General features: G+C 44.5%; 2 long non-coding RNA genes across 2 annotated transcripts; one reads left to right on the top strand and one right to left on the bottom strand.

Annotated features, from left to right (window-relative positions):
* Positions 1-235: 235 nt before the first annotated feature.
* Positions 236-25,737, bottom strand: LOC137299584 (uncharacterized). The gene is made up of 3 exons (XR_010957928.1): positions 25,585-25,737; positions 25,249-25,308; positions 236-734 (listed from the first exon to the last, which is right to left on the bottom strand). It is a non-coding gene; the product is annotated as an uncharacterized lncRNA (long non-coding RNA).
* On the top strand, positions 503-25,481 carry LOC137299586 (uncharacterized). The gene is made up of 3 exons (XR_010957929.1): positions 503-872; positions 11,448-11,569; positions 25,153-25,481. It is a non-coding gene; the product is annotated as an uncharacterized lncRNA (long non-coding RNA).

The following is a 25,737-nucleotide window of genomic DNA, read 5'->3' as shown; positions in this document are numbered from 1 at the left end:
CAGTTGTGTAAGGTGTGGGGCTGCCCAGTTTGGGGGCGTGGGGCTGCCCAGTTTGGGGGCGTGGGGCTGCCCAGTTTGGGGGCGTGGGGCTGCCTAGTTATATGGACATCTCTCAACGGGACAGCTCAATACCTGTGACATCTCGTTTTTTGGGGTTTTGTATTGGAGGACATGCTGCACTGTGAACACATTGCACCCTACGTGTGGCAATAAGGGTGTCTGCACCTGGGTTTAAGGAACATTTTATTTTTAAATCCAGTTTAATTTTAATTTAGCACTTCCTTCTTCATAAAATCAGGATGAAGGTGGCCTGCGGGATAATCTGATCTCATCTTTCCTGAATACCATCATTCAGTTACAGCATCTAATCTTCAAATCTGTTTATATATTTAAAATAAAAACAAATTGCTTCGTTTAATGCTGGGAGTTGAGACTACAACAACAACAAGCAAATGACCTCAGCCCCAGTGACTCACAAAAACAGGAAGCCATTACTCCTCAAGTGTTAATCTTTCGTTGTCAGATCTCTCAGTAACAGCCGGCCGTGCCTGTGACTGTGTGGTAATCCCTGGCAATGTGATTTTTCACTTTTATTTAATCATTAAATCACGAAACCAGGAACCCCTACAAACACAGCTAGAGAAGAATGGGCTAGTCTTCCTCGATCAGTACGGAGAGCTCTTAAATTTCCATCGCTTGACGATCGGACGAGCCTGACGGGAACAGAATCAAATCTGGAAAACAAAAGGCAGAGGGAGATTGACGAGATCCATCACGACCCAGTTTATAGAATCATACAGCACAGAAGGAGGCCATTCGGCCCATCGTGCTTGTTTGGATCACTATATTTACTCAAACTCACCGCATCTGGCGTAAGGACCTCCGAACGACACAAAGTTCTGCTTTAATTTAATTCTGTTTATAATTCGATAAGGGTTCTTGTTACCTAATTCCTGTTTCATTATATTTTTACACACATTTCTCACCCATCTTCTCCCCCGCCCTCTGCTCCTCGGTCTCCGTGAACTCACCTCATCAGCAGTCATCAGCACGTGACCCTGGTTGGCAGAGGCTATTCGGCCATGAGGGGGAGAAAGCATGGCTTAATCTGATCTTGTCCTCACCCGGTATCTGCACACTTTCCGGGGTGGGGGGCACCAAATAGCAGTCAGGAGCAGAAACCTTGGGCTAATTTTCTCACCCCAGACCCAGACCAGCTGCCACACCCATCATGTTTGACATAGCTAACGTAGCACAGGCCAGGGATCGAACCTGGGAGCTTCCTGGTCCGTATGGCTCAATTACTCACTGGATAAACTCATCGGGAGAGTTCTATGGGGAAACATTGTGGGCGTCTAGAGGGAACATCTGTGGGAATTGCAGGCGTGTATTTTCCCCCTCATCTGTCTGCTGGCTACGACCAAACTGCAGTTGAGACAACTACTGCACGGCCAGAGATTGGTCAGGCTCCCCTCTGATTTTCGAATCCCCCCACCCCCCAAACCCGGACAGGAGCCACTGCAGCCTCCACTCGGCACTTCCATGGTCATCAGGTCTCAGCCCAGTGGGTAGCACTCTGGCCTCAGAGTCAGAAGGTTGTGGGTTCAAGTCCCACTCCGAAGACTTGAGCACATAATCCAGGCTGTCACGTCAGTGCAGTACTGAGGGAGTGCTGCACTGTCGGAGGTGCCATTTTTCGGACGAGATGTTAAACCGAGACCCCGACTGCTCTCTCACGTGGATGTAAAAGATCCCATGGCACTATTCGAAGAAGAGCAGAGGAGATCTCCCTGGTTTCCTGGCCTATATTTATCCCTCAACCAACATCACTAAAACAGATTATCTGGTCATTTTCACATTGCTGATTGTGGGATCTTGCTGTGCACAATTTGGCTGCCGTGTTTCCTACAATCCAACAGTGACTACACTTCAAAAAAGTACTTCATTGGCTGTAAAGTGCTTTGGAATGTCCTGGAAGGCACCATAGAAATGAAAGTCTTTCTTTTTTATCACCCAGTCGAAATTCTATTTGGATGGCTTCAGGTAAGATAATTCTACTGTACTAGATCTTATCAAGCTTAATTCAAGTGTGCGCTTGGCTCAATTAGTAGCCCTCATTTCTGAGTCAGAGAGGGACGTCTGTCTTTCTTTCTTTCGATCACGGCTCAGGTCAGGAATGGATTGGCGCAGGACTCGAGCCTGGTGCCCCCCCTCCATTCACAGCCACTCCTCTCAGTTTTCGTTGCTATCTATGCATAGAACGCCACACAGAAGAGAAACTCTATGGATTGTACAAAAATAGTGTACAGAGCCGGCATGAAATTCTAAAGCCCCCCCTCCCTCCCCCCGCATCTTCCCATTCCCCCTCTCTGCACCTCCCAACAGCAAGGCTAGGCTTTCCCTTCGCACTCTTCGAAACTAGGGTAAAATTCCTCTCGTTGATTATTTAGTGAAAATGTTAGCACGAGTATAAAATGCCTTCTTGTCGACTTTTTTTCACTAAAATTATCTTGCACCCAGTATCTGCCCCCCACCCCGCCTCCAAGCTGTCTACCTCCCGACTCCCACTCCCAGCCGACATATCCACAGGAATATTTCACAGGGGGACGGGGGTAACTACATCTTTTAATTGTGGGACAAAATCAAATCTTGAAGCAGAAATAGTTTTAACGGCAGCACACGAAAAAAAAATAGTATTTGAAATCTGAGATTTTTTTTTGAGGAGACGGGGGCGGGAAGGTGATTTAGTGACAAAAGGTGCAATCTGACACTTGTGAGCTGCTAGTAGATGCTTTTGTTGCAGTTGTTTTTTTAGACTGTTTCCCAGCACTCTAGAATCAGTACTAGTTACTTTGTCCAAAGCAAATGTTTTCTCAGACTATTAAAAAGCAAAAAAAAAAGGTGCCTCTTTCTTCCTTCTCACCATCTCCCCACCCCCCCTCTCCTGTAGGCGTTGACTCCTTCCTCAGATGTCAGTTCTATGGGTTCCCTCCGATACCTTGCCCATTGTTTGTGTGCGAGTCTCGATCGATGGCCAGGTGTGCGATCGTGGGAGGCATCACATCCGGGCCCTGATCCTGTCCCCAAACCTTGTCCACACTTTCCACCAGGAGTCAGTGGAACGCGATGAGAAGCAGGAATCCGGGCCAATTTTCCCTTTCCTAACCCAAGGGGTCACTGAGGCCAATTGTGGGGCACCTGCCAATTCCCCGGCTAGACCAGCTAGCTCAGCACATACCAGTGCAACAGAAACTTGCCGCGCCATCGATAGCAGCATAGCTTGGGAGGAGGGGGAGATGGTATCTTCAGTGTCTAACATTACAAAACTCACAAGAAGACTCTCTGTTTATACTGCGGCTGGATTCAGTAGCTCCAGATCCCGGTCACACTTTTGAGGGCAACATCCCGTATTATTATAGAACATCACATCCGTCAGCTGTGAGCGACGCCACAGGAGATCCGCTGGTGCTTATACCAGATCAGTCTTGGACGCAGACCCAATACAAATACAAAATTGGGTCCCTAATGTTGAACTTGGTATTATTTATCAAAAAAGCTTATGGGCTTTCCTCGGTGAAAGTACGGTTAACGTGCTAATCTGTCATCTGTTAGTCTCTTTAGCTGGGGAGGCCAAAATGGTGGCTTTAGTTGGAGGCCCAACGCTGCTGGATTCAGAACGGTGAAACAATCTATCCTCAAATCAATGACATCATCCTTTAGAACAGTGTTGGATGTAAACCATCGTAATTTTGATTTTGTTTCTGTTTTAATTTGTCCTTCAGTCTCATGGCACTTTTTTTGAAGAAGGAGGCCAACATTTATCCCTCAACCAACACCACTAAAACAGATTAACTGGTCATTATGTAGTTTATGGGACCTTGCTGTGCATAAATTGGCTGCCAGGTTTGCCTATATAACAGTGACTACACTTCAAAACAAATTAATTGACTTTTCTTCTCTCTTTCAATTTTCTCCCCATCTATCATGGAAGTGATGATCCATGTGCATGGTGTGGTCCCATGTGCATTGACTGCCCTCTAATACCTTATTTAAGTGGCCATTCTTCCTGGGTGAGCCCAGGCAGCAAGTGCTCGCTGGATATTCATCGGACATCCAGGCACTTGCACTGTATACGATGCGTCAAAGGATGGTAATTATAGGTGGGAATTGTATACGATTTTCCTTACCCCTCTTAGACTGTTGAAGTCAAATGTTGAGATCTTACTGCTGTGTCCCCAAGGATGTGATCTTGGGTCTTCCTGGTTTGCATCACTCAAAACTACACCATGTGATGCATGTTGGAACTACACAGGTTTAAGATAATTGGCGAAAAGAACCAGGGGAAATGAGGAGATTTTTTTCTAAAAATGCAGTGAGTTGTTATGATCTGGAATGCACTGCCTGAAAGGGCGGTGGAAGCAGATTCAATAGTAACTTTCAAAAGGGAATTGGATAAAAACTTGACAAGGAAAAATTTGCAGGGCTATCGGGAAAGAGCAGGGTTGTGGACTAATTGGATAGCTCTTTCAAAGAGCCGGCACAGACACAATAGGCCGAACGGCCTCCTTCTGTACAGTATGATTCCATCAGTGCTGGAATATTAGTCTAGATTAAGTTGTGGAGTGGGGCTTGAAACCACACCTTCTGACTCAGAGGCAAGAATGCTACCAACTGTGACAAGTTGACACATGTAAGATAATGAGAACATCAAACATGGAACAAGAAAAGGTCATTTCAAACCATAAAGTCTATTCACTCCAAAGGCCATGTATGGTACAGCATTTTATCCAACCTCCTGGGAGAGGTGATTAATCACCAGAAAACTATCCAAGAACATATGGAACTCTGTGAAATTTTTCTCTGATGCTCAAGGTAATAAACAAATCTTCAGGATCTAATGTAACATTGCAAAGATAAATCCAGCTGCACTCCATATATTTTCCCACGGATCTGCGAACAGAGGAACCATCAAATTCCCCTAGATATTTGGTCATCTCTCGTCTACACTTTTCTCCACAACCTTCAATCAAACTCTTAAATGACATTCATCCAGTTTTATTTTAATCAACACAATATTAATTGCTTGAAAAAAGGTAATCTAGCCCAGCATGAACTTGTCCATCTCATTGCTTAACAATTACAAAGGGGCTAGCACCTCCTTCCTAAGTAGTATGTAGCTTGATGTTGCCTTCACTTCCCAGACTATTCTTTATGTTTGAGCCGAGGCAGTTAGTGTTGGCAGGCTATCTGGCTATGGAGAGCATCAGTCAAGTCCTCGCCTGATTTCCATGCACACACCAAGAAACAGGAACCCTGGCTGAGTTTACCCTTCCCTGGCCTGGGGCACTGAAGCCAAGTGTAGCACCTCTACCCAACACCCCAGCTAACTCGGCACTGACACAAAGAAATATATATACACACACACACACATTTTTTAAAAATGACAAAATGTCTGGTAGTAATTGAATGTCGGAAAGGGTGGCGAGACGTTACGTTCTAGTCCGTAAACCACTGGAGATACCCTCTTGTGGTCTAAATGAAGCTCGATGGAATCACTGCCTCATTGCTCACTGCCAACTGTCTATTATCTTATATTTATTGTGTGTACTGTAACTGTTGATTTTTTTTTGTGCGTTACTAGGTAACTAAGCATTAGTGGCTCCAGTTGATATATTGGTCCGTCCATTGCTCTTTCTATAGAAGCAAGAGTAGAGCTGGCAGTACTTGGACTGCGTAGGATGTGATTTGCTAAATGTATTGCAACAAATAATCTGAATTTCTGCATCCAGAGACTTGTACTTTCAAAAGTACTGATTGCTTTGGTGGGAGCTTGCTGTCGTTAGCATTATTCGAAGAAGGGCAGGGGAGCTCTTCCCAGTGTTCTGGCCAATATTTATTGCTCAAAGAACATCATTAAAAAAACAGATTATCTGTTCATTATCACATTACCGTTTGTGGGAGCTTGCTGTGCACTAATTGGTTGCCACATTTCCTACATTATAACAGTGACTACACTTCAAAAAGTATTTAATTGGCTGTAAACACTTTGGGATGTCCAGAGGTCATGAAAAGCGCTTTATATTTGCAAGTCTTTCTTTCTTTCATTGAGTTTCTAGGTTGAATACCTTTGTGATGACCAAATACTGGTGTTTATGTTGGCTTTCTTTACTCAGTAAGACACCTCAAGATACTGATAATCCCTGTGATTTGTATCACTCCCATCCTTGTCTATGTTGGTACTTGTGTAAGGAATCTTACAACACCAGGTTATAGTCCAACAGTTTTATTTGAAAATCACAAGCTTTCGGAGGCTTTCTCCTTCGTTAGGTGAGTGTGGAATTCCTTGAAGGTTATCGCATATATAGTCAGAGAACAATGCCTGGTGATTACAGATAATCTTTCCAACTGCCCATTGTCAAGGCAATCAGACAGAGAGACACCACACACAGGACCACCGAATACACAAACGGTCAGAACCCAAAGGCAGAGAGAGAGAGAGAGAGAGAAAACATCCGAAAGGAAAAGAAAGAGAGAGAATGACCAGTTGTATTAAAAACAGATAACTCTTTTTTCGCTGGTGGGGTTACGTGTCTCTGTCTGATTGCCTTGACAACGGGCAGTTGGAAAGATTATCTGTAATCACCAGGCATTGTTCTCTGACTATATATGCGGTAACCTTCAAGGAATTCCACACTCACCTGACGAAGGAGAAAGCCTCCAAAAGCTTGTGATTTTCAAATAAAACTGTTGGACTATAACCTGGTGTTGTAAGATTCCTTACATTTGTCCACCCCAGTCCATCACCGGCATCTCCACATTATGTTGGTACTTGACAGAATGCAAAGTCTGCTGACATTCATGGTCTAGAATCATGGAGGAGGTACCAGGGTTATCAGTTGGCTGTGGAGCCATACTCTAGCATGAATCAGCACCTTCAGGAGAGATGAGGAAATTTGGAGGGGGGGGGGGTGGGGGTTGTAAAGGGTCAATTGGAGAATCTCTATCTATGGAACCAAGTCAGCACCTTCAGGAGAGAGAGGACAACATTGGAGGGAGGGTGATTGGAGAGTCTGTATCGAGCAGTGTTTTCAGTCTAGCTGCTGTATATTCCTACTGGGACTCCACGCAACTCAATCATTTCAATTTTGCTGGCAGACTAGGTGCTAATTTTGTGAGCTTGCTCAGTGCTGAATGCCATATATCCCCACTCCTTGCACATTTACATAAAGTATCCCTTAAACCATCCTGTCCCACCACCACAACTTCCTTCACAACAGTGACAGCTTCTTTTGATTATCTGTTTTACCTGCTTTTTGTTTTACTATCCTGACATTCAACTCGTGTGTGTGTCTGGCGAGAGGGATGGAAGAAAGGCTCGCAGTTGCTACCCTTTCACATCAGCAAAACCATTCAAATGCTTCACACAATGAGTTACCTTTTTGGAGCACAGTGACTCTTGTTATGCAGGAAAAGACAGCAGCCTCTCTGCAGTAGCAACATCCCAGTGAGATTAATGACCAGCTGATCTGCTTCTGATAATATTGGACTCCAAGTCAGCGGGAAGTGGAGAGAAGAAGCTCCCTTGCTCTTCTTCAATTAGTGTGCCATCGGATCTCAAATGTCCACATGACCGGCAAATAAGACCTTGGTTTAACATCTTATCTAAAAAAAGCCCACCTCCGACAGTGCAGCACTCCCTCTGTATTGCAGTAGACCATCATCCAGGGAGGTGTTGCAAATGGTGAGGCTTCCCTAGACTGCCGGGGATCTCCGATGCAGCTGTGCTCCACAGCAGCATGAGGGGACATTGACAGCCTGTTTGTCCCAGTAGAGCACGGATACAATTCCTACTAAATCAATAAGGATCAGACGAGTCCATTGGAAGAGATGGATACATTGCTCCTACACAACAATAGACTGGCTGGAAATGGAGAGCACAACTCACATTAAAACAAAATTGACTTCTCGATTCTGACCTATGCCTGTTGACACCAGCCCGACACGGAACCCAAGTGCTGTTAAGGCTTGCAAAGCAGGAATATACGTACACAGAAGGGATGGAATCAGAAAACGGTGCCAATGCATTAGTGTACTGCAATTTACTTTAAAGGGAAAGATGGCACTGCATAATGATGCGAATTGTGATTTTTTTTTGTTTATTATTTTATTTATCCCCCCCCCCACCGGCTTTTTCCCCCCCTCAGTTCCTAATGGTACTGGATCTGGTTGGGGTACAGGTCCATCCCCTCATCTTGACAAGTCATTAACTCTTGCTAAGGTACTGTCGCACGGTTCCTGGGCTCCTTTCAGTACCACGCCCAAAGTGATATTTTTCACGTATTAGTCTGGACAGTGAACGCCAGTAAGCTATTCGACCATTGGAAGAATCACAGCTGAGCCTGGTCACCTCCTCGCCCATCCATACGTCCCGGCAAATGTCACTGCATAGTAATCAGGAGATAGAAACCTGCAGGATTTTTCCCCCTTCACTTGTATGGAGGCCAAATGTACAATCACAACCTTTGTCCTGGTTGAGATCAGCTAACTCAACATTGACTGCAGATTAAATACCAGGGTGTAGGGCTCAGTCTTCTACCACACGGTGCATTCGTCCACTAATCTACGGGCAGGAGACTGTCTCACTTTAGTATCAGTTACCTCCCTCCTCCCCCATGTGTCAAGTTGTACTATTCGCTCACTCTCTTTCAGTCCAAAGCTTAGGCTAGTTGAAGCCTATCAATAGCTGACTGTGGGTGGTGCAGAGTTCAGATCCAGCTGCTGTGTGTCAGGCACAGCGTAGATAATGTAAAATGAGAGCTCATCAGCTGCCATTTTCTTTGGTTCCGTTCACCATTTAGAGAAAAAGAAATTCTCTCCTTTGGCTTTGACTTCACTTTTTTTTTTCTAAATGTGTTATGCATTAATTTACTGATTTGCTTAAGCGTCGTCTGTTGCTCCCCAATAAGCTGCTGAATGTCAAGGCTTAATAGTCCGAGGCGTCTTAATCACGATGGTGTGCCAGCTGGCTGTGTGTGTGTTTGGGGCGTAGTTTGTCCAGCATTAGAGGGCGACTGGCACCAATGGATCTGTACCCCAGCAGTCACGTGTGCTTAAATAATTGCAGCTGCTGAACCAACTAGAAGTAGACCAGCTGATTTGAATCAGCACAGACCAGAGAATGTTCTGAAAAATCTCTTTATTCCTCCATTGACTGCCTCATCCCGTATCAACACCCTGCTCTTTCCTCTTTCGCTCCTTCTATAGGTCCAAACATGCTGCCACCTCCGTTGTCCTCCATGGATCCTCACGGTGTTGAATTGAAGACTCAATGTACTATCTCCTACTCTAAAATTATGAGTAGGAGGAATGACCACTTAGATTGAGAAGCAGCAATTAGTTGACGCCAAGTTTGGATTTTGGAAATCTCTACATTGTAGGAGCAACAGAACCAACCCCACCCCCCCACCCATCCCAGAAGAGTTAGGACTTCCACGGTTCTGAGAAAGAAGAAGTTAGAGGAGGTGGTGGAGGTGCGATAAGTCTTGATTTCAACACAGTAAGGATGGGAACATGAGTTGAACATTCAAAGAAGAACTGGCCATTGTATCAATAGACTAGAGAGAAGTTAGAGGTAGATAGAAAGGTTAGATGGTAGAGGTGAAACAGACAGCACTTATCAGACAAGAAACGTCCACAGATATGGGAGCACTTCAAGCCTTGGAGAGGTATTAATTTTTTTAAAATATGTTTTCAGAATTTTTTTTTTATTCGTTCATGGGATGTGGGTGTCGCTGGCGAGGCCGGCATTTATTGCCCATCCCTAATTGCCCTTGAGAAGGTGGTGGTGGTGAGCCGCCTTCTTGAACCGCTGCAGTCCGTGTGGTGAAGGTTCTCCCACAGTGCTGTTAGGAAGGGAGTTCCAGGATTTTGACCCAGTGACAATGAAGGAACGGCGATATATTTCCATTGACTTCAATTCTACTAGAGCTCCTTGGTGCCACACTCTGTCAAATGCTGCCTTGATGTCAAGGGCAGTCACTCCCACCTCACCTCTGGAATTCAGCTCTTTTGTCCATGTTTGGACCAAGGCTGTAATGAGGTCTGGAGCCGAGTGGTCCTGGCGGGAACCCAAACTGAGCATCGGTGAGCAGGTTATTGGTGAGTAAATGCCGCTTGATAGCACTGTCGACGACACCTTCCATCACTTTGCTGATGATTGAGAGTAGACTGATGGGGCAGTAATTGGCCAGATTGGATTTGTCCTGCTTTTTGTGGGTGTAGGTGACATTTATCCTGATCAGTTGTTTTTACAACTGAATGGTTTGCTCGGCCACTTCAGAGGGAATCAAGAGTCAACACATAATGGGGCAGGTTCCCTTCCCTGAAGGACTTGAGTGAACCAGTTGGGTCTTCACAACAATCCTGCAATTCAATTTTGTAATTTCTGAACTCATGACCTGTAGGTTGCTAGGGCAGTACCATAGCACTACACTACCATACCCACCATATAAGTTTACTGCACAGTGTTTCCATTTTGTTCGGATGGTAATACAAAGGCAAGTGTCTAATTTTCAATTATTTTGACGCTAGCATCTCCTGCATTAAAACTGTGGTAAAATTTCAAAATATGATGTAACATCTTTCAGATGAGACGTTAAACAGAGACCCCCGTCTGCCCTCTCAAATGGATGTAAACGATTCCATGGCACTATTCAAAGAAGAGCAGGGGAGTTCTCCCCATGTCCTGGCCAATATTTATCCCTCAACCAACATCACTAAAAACAGATTAACTGGGCACTATCTCATTGCTGTTTGTGGGATCTTGCTGTGTGCAAATTGGCTGCCACGTTTCCTACATTACAACAGTGACTATACTTCGAAAGTACTTCACCAGCTATGAAGCGCTTTGGATGGCCTGAGGTCATGAAAGGTGCTATATAAATGCAAGTCTTTCTTTATAATAGGAAACCTTTGTACTGAGAGATGTCAAGGAGATTCAATTCTCAAAAAAGGTTTAACACGACAAAAAAAGTGTTAATCTCCTCACAGGCACAAAGGATCCTGTAGAAAATAGAAATTTTGTATTAACAGTGTTGCAGATACAGGGGAAAAAAAGCACTTATGGAATTCAATTCAATTACTGGGAAATCAGTCCGAGCACTTGGTCGATACCCTGAGCTACCGTCTCATTTTTTAATGAGTTTCTCTGGATGAGAGGCATCCATTTATGGGAACATGATGGAGACATACTGACAGCTGGGAAACAAAACCAGACTGCACTTAAGTCTACTTCCTTGCTGATAATGTAACAAACAAATGAAACAACTACATTTAGTAGCCAGAATTAAAATCATTCCACTTTACAATGATTTGGTTTTAGCAAATAATATTTTTATAAAGCTGATTTCATTACAGTTCCCCTCAATTTTTCTTCCTCCTCCCAACAGAAGGCACTGCCATATGCTAGGGTATGATTCTGTGGAACCAAATGCCCTTCAGTCACCAGGCTATTCAACTGTGGCAGACATCACAACCAAGCTTGAGCCAACTGTCATTGGAATATGCACAGGTATGTAGACATCCAGGAACAGGAACCCTTATTGATTTTCCTCTCTCTAACCCCTATTCCTTCCCATCTGATATCATAGGAACAGGAGTAGGCCATTCAGCCCCTCAAGCCTGTTCCACCATTCAATTAGATCATGGCTGCTCTGTATCTTAACTTCATCTACCCACCTTGGTTGCATAACCCTTAATGTTCTTGCCTAACAAAAAATCGATCAATCTTAGTTTTGAAATTTTCAATTAACCCCCAACCTCAACAGCTTTTTGGGGGGGGGGGGGGGGAAGGGAAGAGAATTCCAGATTTTCACTAGCCTTTGTGTGAAGAAGTGCTTTCTGACATCACTCCTGAATGGCCTAGCTCTAATTTTAAGGTTATGCCCTCTTGTTCCAGACACCCCCACCAGAGGAAATGGTTTCTCTTTACCTACCCTATCAACTCATTTAATCATCTTAAACACCTCAATGAGATCACCCCTTAATCTTCTATACTCAAGGGAATACAAGCCTACTCTATGCAACCTGTCCTCATCTCAATTGAATATTCAGTTGGAGCATCAGTTGAAGGACTATCTGCACTTGGATTAGAATTGGCTGAGAGCCCAAGGCTCCACGAGTAGAGAGCACACTTTGGAATCAGATCCTGCTTTTAGCAAGAAGAAAGCAATGAAGAAAAGGCAAGGATTGATTCTGTTGAGTCTTTCCACAAGACTTGGAGCCCATTCCCTGCAACCATCCTCATTTCTCTCCTCCAAACACTCTCCAAGACTCTTCTGAGATGGCGTCACAGTAGTTGACTGTCTGAGTGAATATGACTCATGCATAATCCTGTAAATACTTCCTTAACTCTTTCATGCAATCAATACAGGCTTTCAAAGTGCTGTGAGTCCACAACATACAGTTGGGTTCAAATTATTGCTACACAAGTAACCCAGACCACAGCTGGTTACAAGAATCCATAGCTGAGCTATGCTAACCAGGAAGGTCTCAGGTTCAATCTTGGTCTGTGCTGAGTTAGCTTGTTACAAACTGGATAGGATACTGGCGCCTCATCCTCAGTTGCTTCACAGTCTTTATTCACAAAACCCCACATTTACACCCACACCACACCCTGGATCAGCTCGCTTATAAATAGATACAAGAGAGTTCCCAATTGATACACACCACCTGAATACAATTAACACTAACTGATATAAATCACATGGCTACAATTAACAAGCTGATCTCAATTAGCCTCAATCTCCCTGGGATTATAAAAGGAAAAAAAAAATCAGTTAGTGTTCTCCAATCCTGATCAGTATCCAGGTTTGTAGAAGTTGGGTGAGGACAGCAATACCTTCCACTGTTTAGTTGCTTCCCAGCACTAGTTGTTTGGGTTCACACATGAAGAATGATCACTTGAGTGAGGACTCCTGCATTTAATTTTTTTTATTCATTCACGGGATGTGGACATCGCTGGCAAGGCTAGCATTTATTGCCCATCCCTAATTGCCCTTGAGAAAGTGGTGGTGAGCCACTTTCTTGACAACTGAGTGGCTTGCTAGGCCATTTCAGAGGGCAGTTGAGAATCAACCACATTGCTGGGGGTCTGAAGTCACATATAGGCCAGACCGGGTAAAGACAGTGGGTTTCCTTCCCTAAAGCACATTAGTGAACCAGATGGGTTTTTACAACAATCCAGTAGTTTTGTGGCCACCATTACTGATATTAGCTTTTTACTCCAGATTTTATTTTAATTAACTGATTTTAAATTCCCCAGCTGCTGTGACAGGATTTTAACTCATATCTCTGGATTACTAGTCTATTAAGATAGCCACTATGCTACTGTACCTGTGTATTATTAATCATGGCTGATCTGGACCTCAACTCCATATCCATATGATATCCTTACCTTACCTAGCAACCTCAATCTTGAAAGCAACCACCTCATTGAAAAAGACCACAAGGATGTCAGGTGTAAGAATTCACCTTGGCATAATAGAAGATGCTCAACTGAGGTTGGACCTGAGCCATGTTGATTGGGCAGAATAGAGGGAGCCCTACACTCAGCTGTGCTGTACCTGACATGGGAGTGCCTGAACTGGGGCAATGCTCCAGTCTCCATTGATTGTAACCGTTGCCTTAATGATCACAAAAGTTCGCTATGAAGAACTTTATAGCAGGTAAAAGAATAGGGTGGGGCGGAGCGTTAGTCACCCACTGGCAAAAAATTCAAGCAGGGCAAAGAGAGAAAATGTCTTAAAAGAAAAGAGTTTCATCTTTTGAGAAACAAACGTAGAAAAAGGAGATGAGACAGAGTGCAATCGTGGGCATTCACACCAGGGCTCGGGAGTGGGGGCACGAACGTGTCTCTCCGATGTCCGTCAAGAGTCTTAAACAACGCAGAGTTGGGTTGCTTCCACCCTGTTTCCAAGGGATTCACAAAAGAAGAAATCACAACTAGCACAAAAAGCAAATGGTGTGCAGAAACTGATCAAAAGATAGGTTCGGAAGAAGGAGGCCCTTTGGGCTATTTGATTTCATCCAAAACAAAGGCTCTGGCCTGAAGGCATTTTGCTGAAATCCATATCCAAAAAGTGATACCCTGCATTGAGTTTCCTTTTATGATTTTCAGTGTTGCAATAGGCACAAAGACTCTGTGCACATTCCAGAGTCCACAGGACCACGCACATATTACACAGCAGCCAATTGCATGGAAGGTCTACACTGCCTGGGGGGTGATGTATAACATGTACATGTCTCCTACACCTGACCGAGACGTTATACTGTCTCCTCCATCACCTGCACTACTTATCCTGCCCTCAACTACCAATTCGTCTTCGACAGCCAAGGTACCATCTTTCCCAATTTGCAGAGTTCATGTACAGGACAGGTCAAGTTTAAGCTGTATAGTAGCAGATGAGACTAATCAACAAACAACAACAACTCGCATTTATATAGTGCCTTTGATGTAGTAAAACGTCCCAAGGCACTTCACGTTTTCAAACAAAATTTGACACCAAGCCACATAAGGAGATGTTAGAACAGGTGATCAAAAGTTTGGTCAAAGAGGTAGGTTTTTAAGAAGCGTCTTAAAGGAGGAGAGAGAGGTAAATATGGCGGAGAGGTTTTGGGAGGGAAATCCAGAGCTTAGGGCCTAGGCAACTGAAGGCACAGCCGCCAACGGTGCAACGATTAAAATCGGGGATGAGCAACAGGAAAGAATTGAAGGAGTGCAGAGATCTCAGAGGGTTGTAGGGCTGGAGGAGGTTACAGAGATAGGGAGGGGATTTGAAAACAAGGATGAGAATTTTAAAATCGAGGTGTTCCTGGACCAGGAGCCAATGTAGGTCAGCGAGCACATTGGTGATGGGTGAATGGGACATGGTGTGAGTTAGGATATGGGCAGCAGAGTTTTGGATGAGCTCAAGTTTATGGAGGGTGGAAGATGGGAGGTCGGCCTCCCATACATTGTATCATACACGATACACTGACCAGTCTCCTCAATACTGTACTCCATTCCCCAACCAGGGCAATCTGCTCACAGAGCTCCACCAATGGTGTTCTCCAGTTGAATATTCAGAGAAAGGGGAAATAGATGGATTTAGTCTCTGCTGGCACTGGGAAACTTGCAGCCAGCCAACAGGAAGTGGAGTTAAAATTTCCTAATATGTGATTGGTTCAGTGTTTCTACTATGGAAAAGAACCAATCACAGACAAGGACTATTTTAACTCCCATTTCTGTTCACTGTTTCTACTGTGAAAAACAACCAGAAATTCAGAGGGGGGGAGGGGTGATGCTCAGCTCCTTTTATATAAGAAATGGGAGCAGGAGTAGGCCATATGGCCCCTCGAGCCTGCTCCACCATTCAATAAGATCAGGGCTAATCTTTGACCTCAACTCCACTTTTCCGCCCAATCCCCATATCCCTTGATTCCCTTAGAGTCCAAAAATCTATCGATCTCAGTCTTGAATATACTCAATGACTGAGCATCCACAGCCCTCTGGGGTAGAGAATTTCAAAGATTCACAACCCTCTGAGTGAAGAAATTTCTCCTCATCTCAGTCCTAAATGTCCGACCCCTTATCCTGAGACTACGTCCCCTGGTTCTAGACTCTCCAGCCAGGGGAAGCATCCTCTCAGCACCTACCCTGTCAGGCCCTCTTAGAATCTTATATATTTCAATGAGATCACCACTCATTCTTCTAAACTCCAGAGAGTATAGGCCCATTCTACTCAATGTTTCCTCATAGGACAACCCTCTGATCCCAGGAATCAGTCTAGTGAACCTTCGTTGCACCACCTCTAAGGCAAGTACATCCTTCCTTAGGTAAAGTGACCAAAATTGCACACAGTACTCTACGTGTGGTCTCACCAAAGCCCTGTACAATTGCAGCAAGACTTCCTTACTCTTGTACTCCAACTCCCTACAATAAAGGCTAACATACCATTTATCTTCTTAATTGTTGCTGTACCTGTGTGTTAACTTTGTGTTTCTTGTACAAGGACACCCAAATCCCTCTGAACACCAACATTTAATAGTTTCTCACCATTTAAAAAATATTCAGTTTTTCTATTTTTCCTACCAAACTGAATATCCTCATATTTCCCCACATGATATTCCATCTGCCACCTTCTTGCCCACTCACTTAACCTGTCGATATCCTTTTGCAGACTCTTTGCAACCTCTTCACAGCTTACTTTCCCACCTAGCTTTGTATCATCAGCAAACTTGGATACAATACACTTGTTACCTTCATCTAAGTCTTTAATGTAAATTGTAAATAGCTGAGGCCCAAGCACCGATCCCTGCGGCACCCCACTAGTTACAGCCTGCCAACCCGAAAATGACCCGTTTATTCCGATCTCTGCTTTCTGTCCATTAACCAATCCTCAATCCATGCTAATATATTACCCCCAATCCCATAAGCCCTAATCTTGTGTAACAACCTCTTATGTGGCACCTTATCAAATGCCATTTGAAAATCCAAATATACTACATCAACTCTGCTAGTTACACCCTCAAAAAACTCTAATAGATTTGTCAAACATGATTTCCCTTTCAAAATACCATGTTGACTCTGCCGTATCATATTATGATTTTCCAAGTGCCCTGTTACTACATCCTTAATGGTACGTTATCCATACCAGCTTCCCTGCTTCAAAATGCACAGCCAGCCCAAGAAACAAAGGCAAGTCTTAAACTTACCAAAACCTTTGATTTGCCACATTTGCCCCACTCCACCTTCCTGGCCATGCTGCCAACTCATCACCTCAGGTATAAAGCACCTCTCGTACCCTTGGCTTTCCGTTCACGAATGGGTTTCAACCCTTGCCTGTCACTCTCTCCCTGCTCACTCCAGGGCCTTTGAGCAATGACATGGGAGGTGCAATGTACACATATCTGGGAACCCGAGATCCCAGGGGGACTACAAGTGGATCCCAAGGGATCACAAAAGGACTCCAGGGAATCTAGGAGATTAGATTTATGTATTTATTGAATGTCCGTGGGGGTTCTTCTGATTGTCCACCCTAACATCAGAGGAAGATCTGCGGAAACCTGAGAGATATGACATAAATGGGGTTAACCGTTACAGAGGGCAATCGGGGGAGCCCCTGTGGATATTCGACCCATTATTTCTGTACAATAAAGTGTAAGAATATTTTCGGAAGGGCCCTGAGAGCATGTCAATATTTGCGGGGGACCTTTGGACTGTGCCAACATTTGCCAGGGGTCCCCTGGACTGTGCCAAAACTTACCAGGGGCACCCTTGGACTGTGCCAAAATTTGCAGGGGATCCCCAGGAACGTGTCAATATTTGCAGGGCGGCACTTGGATTGTGTCAGTATTTGCAGGGGGTCCCCAGGACTGTGTCAATATTTGCAATATTTGCATCCCTAGGAGCATGCCAGTATTTTCAGGGGATCCCAGGAGTGTGTCAGTATCTCCACACAGTAATGCTTTTTAAAAAAAAAAATCACTGGTGTAAAGGCATCACAGGGATCAGAACTAAAGACTTTTTTTTCCCAAAGTCTTTACCATCCATCATCTGCCTGCCTTTATACAGAGTGCCTGTGACTGTCTGAAGGTACCAAGTTGTAGTAACAGCTTTTACTGGATTCGGTGTCCTTTTTGAACTCCAACATAATAAACAATCAAGACAAGTCAATTAAGCACAGCGCAGCGATTTATCCAGAAACCTTCCTATTTTACACACAGCAAGATCCCACAATTGTCAAAGAGATTAAATGACCAGTTAATCTCCTTTGGTGGTGTTGGTTGAGGGAGGAATATTGGCCTAGGACAGCAGGGGAACTCCCTGCTCCTGTTTGAATAGTGCTGTGGGATCTTTAACATCCACCCGAGGAAGGGCCTCAGTTTAATATCTCATCTAAAGGACAGCACCTCTTTTACATGCAGCACTCCCTCACTGGAGTGTTGGTCTAGAATACGTGCTCAAGTCCTGGAGTGGGGCTTGAACCCAGGACCTTCTGACTCAGTGGCGGCAGTAGCGGATCAGCGCCCGTTATAGCCCCGCCCAGAAATCGGACGGAGTGTAGAACGGCAAGCACAACAGGTGTTAGCGGATCAGTCACCATTATACGCCCCGCCCGAATCCACTACTGCCTGTTTTCTGGCATCACTGAACATTAAAATCAGCCCTAGGGTACGAGAGTGGAGAGATAACGAAAAATCTGCACAATTTCTGGTCATCCAACCCCTAATAGTTTTTTGTACATTCTTAATTGCCAAAGGTCACAAGGAGAATGAAAATTAATGTACAACCATTTCAGTAATAAACTAATGAATAAAACATCTGCTTGCTCAGTCAGGCAGGAAATAAAAGAATGATTCTACAAGCAAATACATCCTTGGGCAGATCCCTGCAAAGCTTCTTCTGATCAGCAAGGCTGATCATTGATAAATAATTCATCACTATTAATTGGGAGGCCAGTTGTCCCTCCAGCTCGTGCCAGAGCTGAGTGAGTACGAGAACAAACAGCGGCTGGCTGCCTAGCGCTCAATGTCGAGTCACTGATGGAAAATGCCTCTCAACAGCACTTAGCATTTATTGCCTTGTACAGTCAACGCTCGGGCGACTGTTGGCTGTATAAATAAAGAGGGATGCACATTACTTCACTAATCCTGGAAATGTTCTTTAATAGAGATATAGAGAGATAGAGTGAGAGAAACGCAGTCCCTGGGTGAAATGTCATTTTGAGGTCATAGCCAGACAAGAAGTGCACGGAATGTGGGACTGAAGGATTAAATAAAATAAAATTCTACATACAAGGTCCCTTGATGCGTACAATGTGCAACGACTTGTATTTATATAGTGCTTTTAACATAGTAAAACGTCCCAAGGCCCTTCGCAGGAGCGATTATCAAACAAAATTTGACACTGAACCCACATAAGAAGATATTCGGACAGGTGACCAAAAGCTTGATCAGAGAGGTATGTTTTAAGGAGCGTCGTAAAAGGAGGAGAGGGAGGTGGAGAGCTCTAGGGAGGGAATTTCAGAGCTTAGGGTCTAGGCAGCTGAAGGAACGGCTGCCAATGGTGGAGCGATTTAAAATCGGGGATGCACAAGAGGCCAGAATTGGAGGAACGCAGAGATCTCGGGGGGTTGTAGGGCTGGAGGAGGTTACAGAGATAGGGAGGGACAAGGCCATGGGGGGGATTCGAAAACATGGATGAGAATTTTAGAATCGAGGCGTTACCGGACCAGGAGCCAATGTAGATCAGCGAGCACAACATGGATCCATGATGTGCTTATTGAGGAAAAGTGCTGCCTAATGTGGAAATTTGCTATAATGACCTTATCTGTGCCGAGTTGCTTGGTCCCGGTTGAGGCCGTGGAAGGGATGCTTCAATTACCCCAGCGGCTCTGGGTTAGAGAAGGGGAAAATACCAGCTAGGTTTCCCACACCCAATTGGTATTCAGTGGCTCCTGCTGGAAAGGGTTTTAACTGTGCGGGCGCAAGGTTGAGGAGAAGGTCAGGCTCAGCAGCGATGCCTCCGCCCATTCCCGCAATGAAAAAACTTGCCCACACTCTTTGGCCATCTTTGAAGGATGGCCACTTGGGTCATGACCCAGAGGGCATTCCAAGGCACTGGAACTGTACCTCAGTGCGAGTCAAGCGAGAAAGAGTTTGCAATAATATAGAGTCTTATCATGTCCTCAGAATGTCTCAAAGAACTTAATTTTGAAGTATAGTCACTGTTATGCACGAAAACACAGCAGCCAACTTACACAAAGGAAGCTCCACAGATACACGACCAGTCAATCTGTTTTTGGTGGTGTTCGTTGAGGGAGAAATGTTGGCCAGGACACCAGAAGAACACTCTGTGTTTCTTCAGGTAATGCCATGGAATCTCTTACCTTTATCTGAAGAGGCAGGTTGGGTGTTGTTTTAACATCTCATCCAAAAGATAGCAGCACCGACAATGTAGCACTGGAGTGTCAGCCTAGATGGCGTGCATCAAGTCCTGGGGGCAGCTTGGCTCAGTTAGTAGCACTCATGCTTCTGACTCAGAGGCAAGAGTGCTACCAACTGAGCCAAGCTGACACAACGGGAGTTAGCACATTCAGGACAGGAGGAGAGAAGACTGGTGAATGGGATCAGCAACACGCACAGTCAATAAATGGGAGTTGTTTCTTTGAAAAGCTGACTCACACTAGGGATACAGCAATTGAATCTACTATTGTATCTGGAGTGAGTGAGGGCAGGTTAAATCCATGTTCTCACAGGCACTGCCGAATCACACTGTGCCTAGGACTGCTACACCTATTCTTTCCGTGATCCACCACAAGCTTTTCAAGTCAGCTCCAGATGGTGTTCTCGGTGCTTCACCAGAGGATGGGAGGGAGGGCCAAAAGCACAAGGTAAGCCAAAGTTGGATTCTCTTGTGGCACATCCCTGTACCCGGCTAAGTACAGCAATAGATCGCAGGATAGAGCCAGATGAAGAAGGGCCTTAAGTCCATTTGATCTCATCCTACTCGAATACCAATCCTACCATCTTCCCATTACAGCACCTAAGTGTTTTTTCAATTGAATCCAGTGTTCAGGTCTCAACCACCCTTCCTAATAACTCATTCCATCTGTTGATCACACTCTTTGACTCAATGGTAGCATTCTAATCTCAGTCAGAAGGTTGTGGGTTCAAGCCTCGCTTCAGAGACATGAGCATATAAACTCAGCTAATGTCTCAGTGCAGTACTGAGGGAGTCCTGTATTGTTAGAGATTCGGTCCCTTGGATGAGACATCAAACTAAAGCATCTGTCGTTCCTCTCAGAAGGATGTAAAAGATCCCAGGGCACTATTCAAAGAAGAGCAGGAGAGTTCTCCTGGCCAATATTTATTCCCTCAACCAACATCACTAAAACAGATGACCTGGTCATTATCTGTTTGTTGGATCTTGCTGTGCGCCAATTGGCTGCTGCGTTTCTGTACATTACAACAGTGACTACACTTCCAAAAATACTTCATTGGCTGTGAAGTGCTTTGGGACATCCTGAGGTTATGAAAGACACTTTATAAATACAAGTTCTTTCATGCTCTGTGTAAAGAAATACTTGCAGGGCCTTTGTCCTAAACTTGTTCTTTACAACCCTGAACTTGTACAGAGACCCGCTGGAGGCCAAACAATCCTTTGCATCGGGGATGAGGAAACAGGATTAAAAATAATGGAGAGAAAAAAAAACATACTAAGATCTGGGGCAGAGCTTTTTTTCTCTTAAATCAAAACTTCTGATTCCCTGCTCAAAGAAAATGGAAAGCTCGCCAGCATTCCAAGTTTCCATGAGAAAACGTCCAGAATAAGAATCAAAATGTTTTTTTGAACACTGATCCCAGCAAAAACTCAAATTCCTGACTCTGAAATCCATTAAACCCTAACCCCTACAGGCTGCATTCAAAAAGCATTCCTCCCTGGCTCCATTTAAAATACTTAAACATTAAATACTGCAGGACATTCCCCACTTCACTTAAACAGGCTGTGTGAAGAAGTCTGAAAGGGCATCTGCACTTAGACCACAGAAAGAAAATTTTTCTCTCCCTCCCTCTCTCACTTTGTTTCATTACATCCTGTTTCTAGGTTTTTTTTCTCAGCTTCTAAATTCTAAGTTCTTCTCCCCTCACTACCACCCCCCCACACCCTGCCTCCCTCTCTCCGATTTTCTTCCTTCCTCTCCTGAAGGTGCTGACTCATTCTGGTATACGGTTCCACAAGTGTATAAAATTATCAGGGGCGTTGATAAGGTAAAGCGAGAAAAACTATTTCCGCTGGTAGGCGAATCGGTAACTAGAGAGAGAGAGCTTAGGAGAGATGTTTTATTGGTGCAGAGGCCTGTTAGGATATATAATACCCTCCCAGAAATAGTGGTGGGAGCAGAATCCAGAATTATTTTTTTAAAAAGAAGTGAACTTGCTGATAGGATTGGATAAAGTAGTGGGAGGAGGCCTGTGTGGATCATAAACACTGGCATAGACCAGTTGGGCTGATTGGCCTGTTTCTGTGCTGTAAATTCTATCTAAGTCTATGAATAATTTTTTTTTAAAAAATGGGTTTGATGAAAGGGTCTAAGTGGATGGAGAGCTGGAACAGGCGTGATAGGCTGAATGACCTCCTCCCGGGCTGTAAAATTCTATGGTTTTAAGCACTGGTTACCATCCAGTACCAAACTATTTGACTGCAGAGGGCATCACAGCAAGTTTGATTCTCTCCTCCACCCGAGGTCTACATACGAGCACCTTTCAGTAGGGCGCCACTGGATCATGATCAGAAGCTGTTTCTGACTCTGCAATATTTGTATTTTGAGGAATGAATTGGCTTTTAATTAAGATATTTCAGAGCAAAGATTTCCTCTGGTCGTTGTGCGTTGGCGGCATCCCAAACACAACAGGGAGTGAGGTTTCCTGGGTGTGCTGTTTCCAGAAGTATCTTAAACCTTCATTTAATGCTAGAAATAGGGAACATGAGAAACTCTCCCATTGTGTTTACAATGTCACTTGTTGGGGTAATTTTAACTTTGGCCGATAGTGTAAAACGGATCAGCAACCCGTTATACACCCTGTCCCGTTTTACCTTATTGCCAAAGATTATCCCGATATATTTATTTCCCTATGTGAAAATGTATCTCGTAGGATGCACCCGACCCTGACCTAACAATTCACAAGCCTGCCATTTCATAAATATTTTCCTTCCCCTCCTCCTGCCCCACCCATTGTACCAGGCACATTGGGCTCCTGTAAATTCTTGCCCTTTGAACTGCCATATCTAGAATGATGGGATAGTCCCAAGAGTCTCAGGCACAAAATTCTGTTATCTGGACTAAACATCATTACCACAAGAACAAAACTGCTGAGTTACACTAGAGAATGCTTCCAAAACAAGTCGACAATTCAGAAACGGTCCTGAATAAAAGCCTATATAGGAACAGGAGGAGGCCATTTAGCCTCTCGAGCCTGTTCTGCCATTCAATGAGATCATGGCTGATCTGTGACCTAACTCCATATACCTGCCTTAGCCCCATGCCCCTCAACACCTTTGATTAACAAAAATCGATCAGTTTCAGATTTAAAATGAACAACTCAGCTAGTGTCAACTGCTGTTTGCGGAAGAGACTTCCAAACTTCTACCTCCCATATGACATGTGAAAGCAAATAATTACACTGAAAGTGCAGTGGGACACATGGCATGCAATTTAAGGTGCTGGTATGCCCAACATTCCTTCACTTTAAGTACATGAAAGCCTGAAAGAGGGTAGAAGTGTTGAGGAGAAAAGGTTTGTTTTCTGTGGGGTTTGAGGGCACGTTCTTTATCGTTCCCTTCCCCCCTCCCCCAACAAGTGCGGCTGGCTTCTCCTCTCCCTCCATGCCCCAAAAGTTAGTCTCAGTCACTTTCTCTTCCCTTGAACATTGATCCCAAGCTATTACTTGCTGGTGCTCCTACCATTATTGAGGGCTCTGTACAGGGAGTGGGAATTTTTTGACCTTGCGAAAATTCCCACCCACAATCTACAGTCATAGTTGCAGCACGGCAGGGGGCGACCCTTGGGGACTGGGCCTGGTCTGTGCTGATGTTGGTCCACAAACACGGGCACAGCCCTCAGAGCCCTAACCGTCTGTGCCAAACACGGATGGTTTGTAATTATATTATCACATCACCCGGAGACATTTCAAAGCACCTGACATACAATTCAATTACCCTGAGGTGCGGAAGCAGTTATTATGTGGACAAGCACGGCAAGATCCCGCAAACAGCATTAAGACGAATGACCAGTTCATCTGTTTTTGATGGTATTGGTTAAGAGAACATTGGCCAGGACTCTGACAGAACCTACACTACTGCAAATAGTACCATGGATTTTTAAAGTCCACCGGAACACCCTCCCCACCCAACCCCCAGTCTACTGGGCTCTTTCCATTCCCAAAACAGCTTACCTTGTTAATACATGTATAGCTCCCTAGATGGCTCAGCGGGCGAGATTACCGCCCAATGTGCTACTGAACTATATAGACCAGGAACGTCCCGATTTCAATTTTTGTTCCGTACCAAGTTAGTTGGTCTTAGCTGGGGGTGCAACAACTACAACAATAACTTGCATTTATGTAGCGCCTTTAACATAGGAAAACACCCCAAGGGGGTGTTATCAAACTAGAATCAGTCCAAATATTACAGGGAAACTAGCCATAGAGCTCCGAGTACTAGGGAGGGGGAAATTCCCCCAGGGCTCCCAACCCTACTTGCTATTCAATGGTCCCCTGCTGGTGAGGGCACCTGTCAGGTGAAGATAGGTACAGGCTCAAAAGTGATGACTGCCCTGGTCAAATAACCAGTTAACAATCACTGTGCCACGTGAAGAATCCAACTTTGGATGAGGCCACGGAGAACAAAATGGAGCAAAACCCCAGCAAGGTTCAGGCCTTCAGGAGAGGAAAGTGGAAGGGAAATGTTAACAATACATTGTTAATATTTTTGTTTAGGGGACATTCTGCGATTGGAGGGACGGATCCTTTCCGGGAGGGGAACTCGATTGGTATTTAGGAAAAACAGCTCGGGTGGGGGGAGATGCATTTCTCTTTTAAAAAAATATAACCAGTCACGTGTATGAAAGCTGTTTTAAAAATGCAGTGGGTCACGAGAAACACAACAATAATCCGAATAGTGCAGGGAAACAGGATCGACTGATGGGACAAGATTGTTGGCGAATAAATAAATGCATTTTGCATGCAGCGAGAGGGAGAAAAAAAATCATAACTGGAGCCAAATTTCTTAGACACTCATTGAACACAAGTTGGTGAATTTCTGCCCTGCTCAGTTGAAAATTCCGTTGCCCATTCCAAAGACCAGTTTATAGGTAGGAAGTTAGTACCGAAGCAAAGTTTGGGGTTTCATTGGGTTGTTTTGTTGCAGTGCGCGGCGTTAACCCAAGTGCCAATTTTAATTTAACCAAAATCAGCTCTTATCCATTTTTGCAGCAGGCTTACTCTGCAAGTAGAATTCATTTACAGCAATAAAATTTAGAGACGGAGAGGAAGGAGGGCGGATTTGAACAGAGAATCATGCATTTGCATTCCATTTTTCATTTCCACCCACAGACAAACTAAAAGAACTCCCAGGAACAGAATGCAACTTTAATAAGGAATTCGGATATTTACATGCAGCTTCCAGATATGATCCAAAATAAGACTTACCTGCCACGGATGCAAGAGTAAAACCGACTTTAACCCGGAGGGGAAAATGCATTCAATTGTCTGCAATTAAAATTCATATAAATTATCGACATCTTCCGCTTGCTGGTAAATTCTGGAGAAAGTAAAGAAAAATGCACAGCGATCAAAGTGGGTGACACTCCCACTGAGCTGGTAATCCGTGCCTTTAAAATCTGTATTAAAAACATGCCATATAAAACGTGACCCGCCACTTACTGATGACACAGTCTCGTTAATGCAGCAGAAAACGGTTTTTATACCTTGCCAATCCCGTGGGGGAATGGGCACGAAAGCAGCAAACAGCACGGTTTCACTCACACTGAGGTCAGATGAATCCTCTCTCTCACATCCCATTTACCAGTGCATCACTCGGCTCCTCAGAGACTCGCTCTCTCTTGTTTGTTGCAATCAAATTAGCCTGCAAGCTGTAAAGAGAGAGAGAGAGAGAGAGGCTCGCTCCATCGTATAATG

The sequence above is a fragment of the Heptranchias perlo genome, chromosome 29 (assembly GCF_035084215.1).
Source record: "Heptranchias perlo isolate sHepPer1 chromosome 29, sHepPer1.hap1, whole genome shotgun sequence".
NCBI classification, from domain to species: Eukaryota; Metazoa; Chordata; class Chondrichthyes; order Hexanchiformes; family Hexanchidae; genus Heptranchias; species Heptranchias perlo.
The sequence above is the reverse complement of the archived record's forward strand: the minus strand, read 5'-3'. Positions and strand labels throughout refer to the sequence as shown.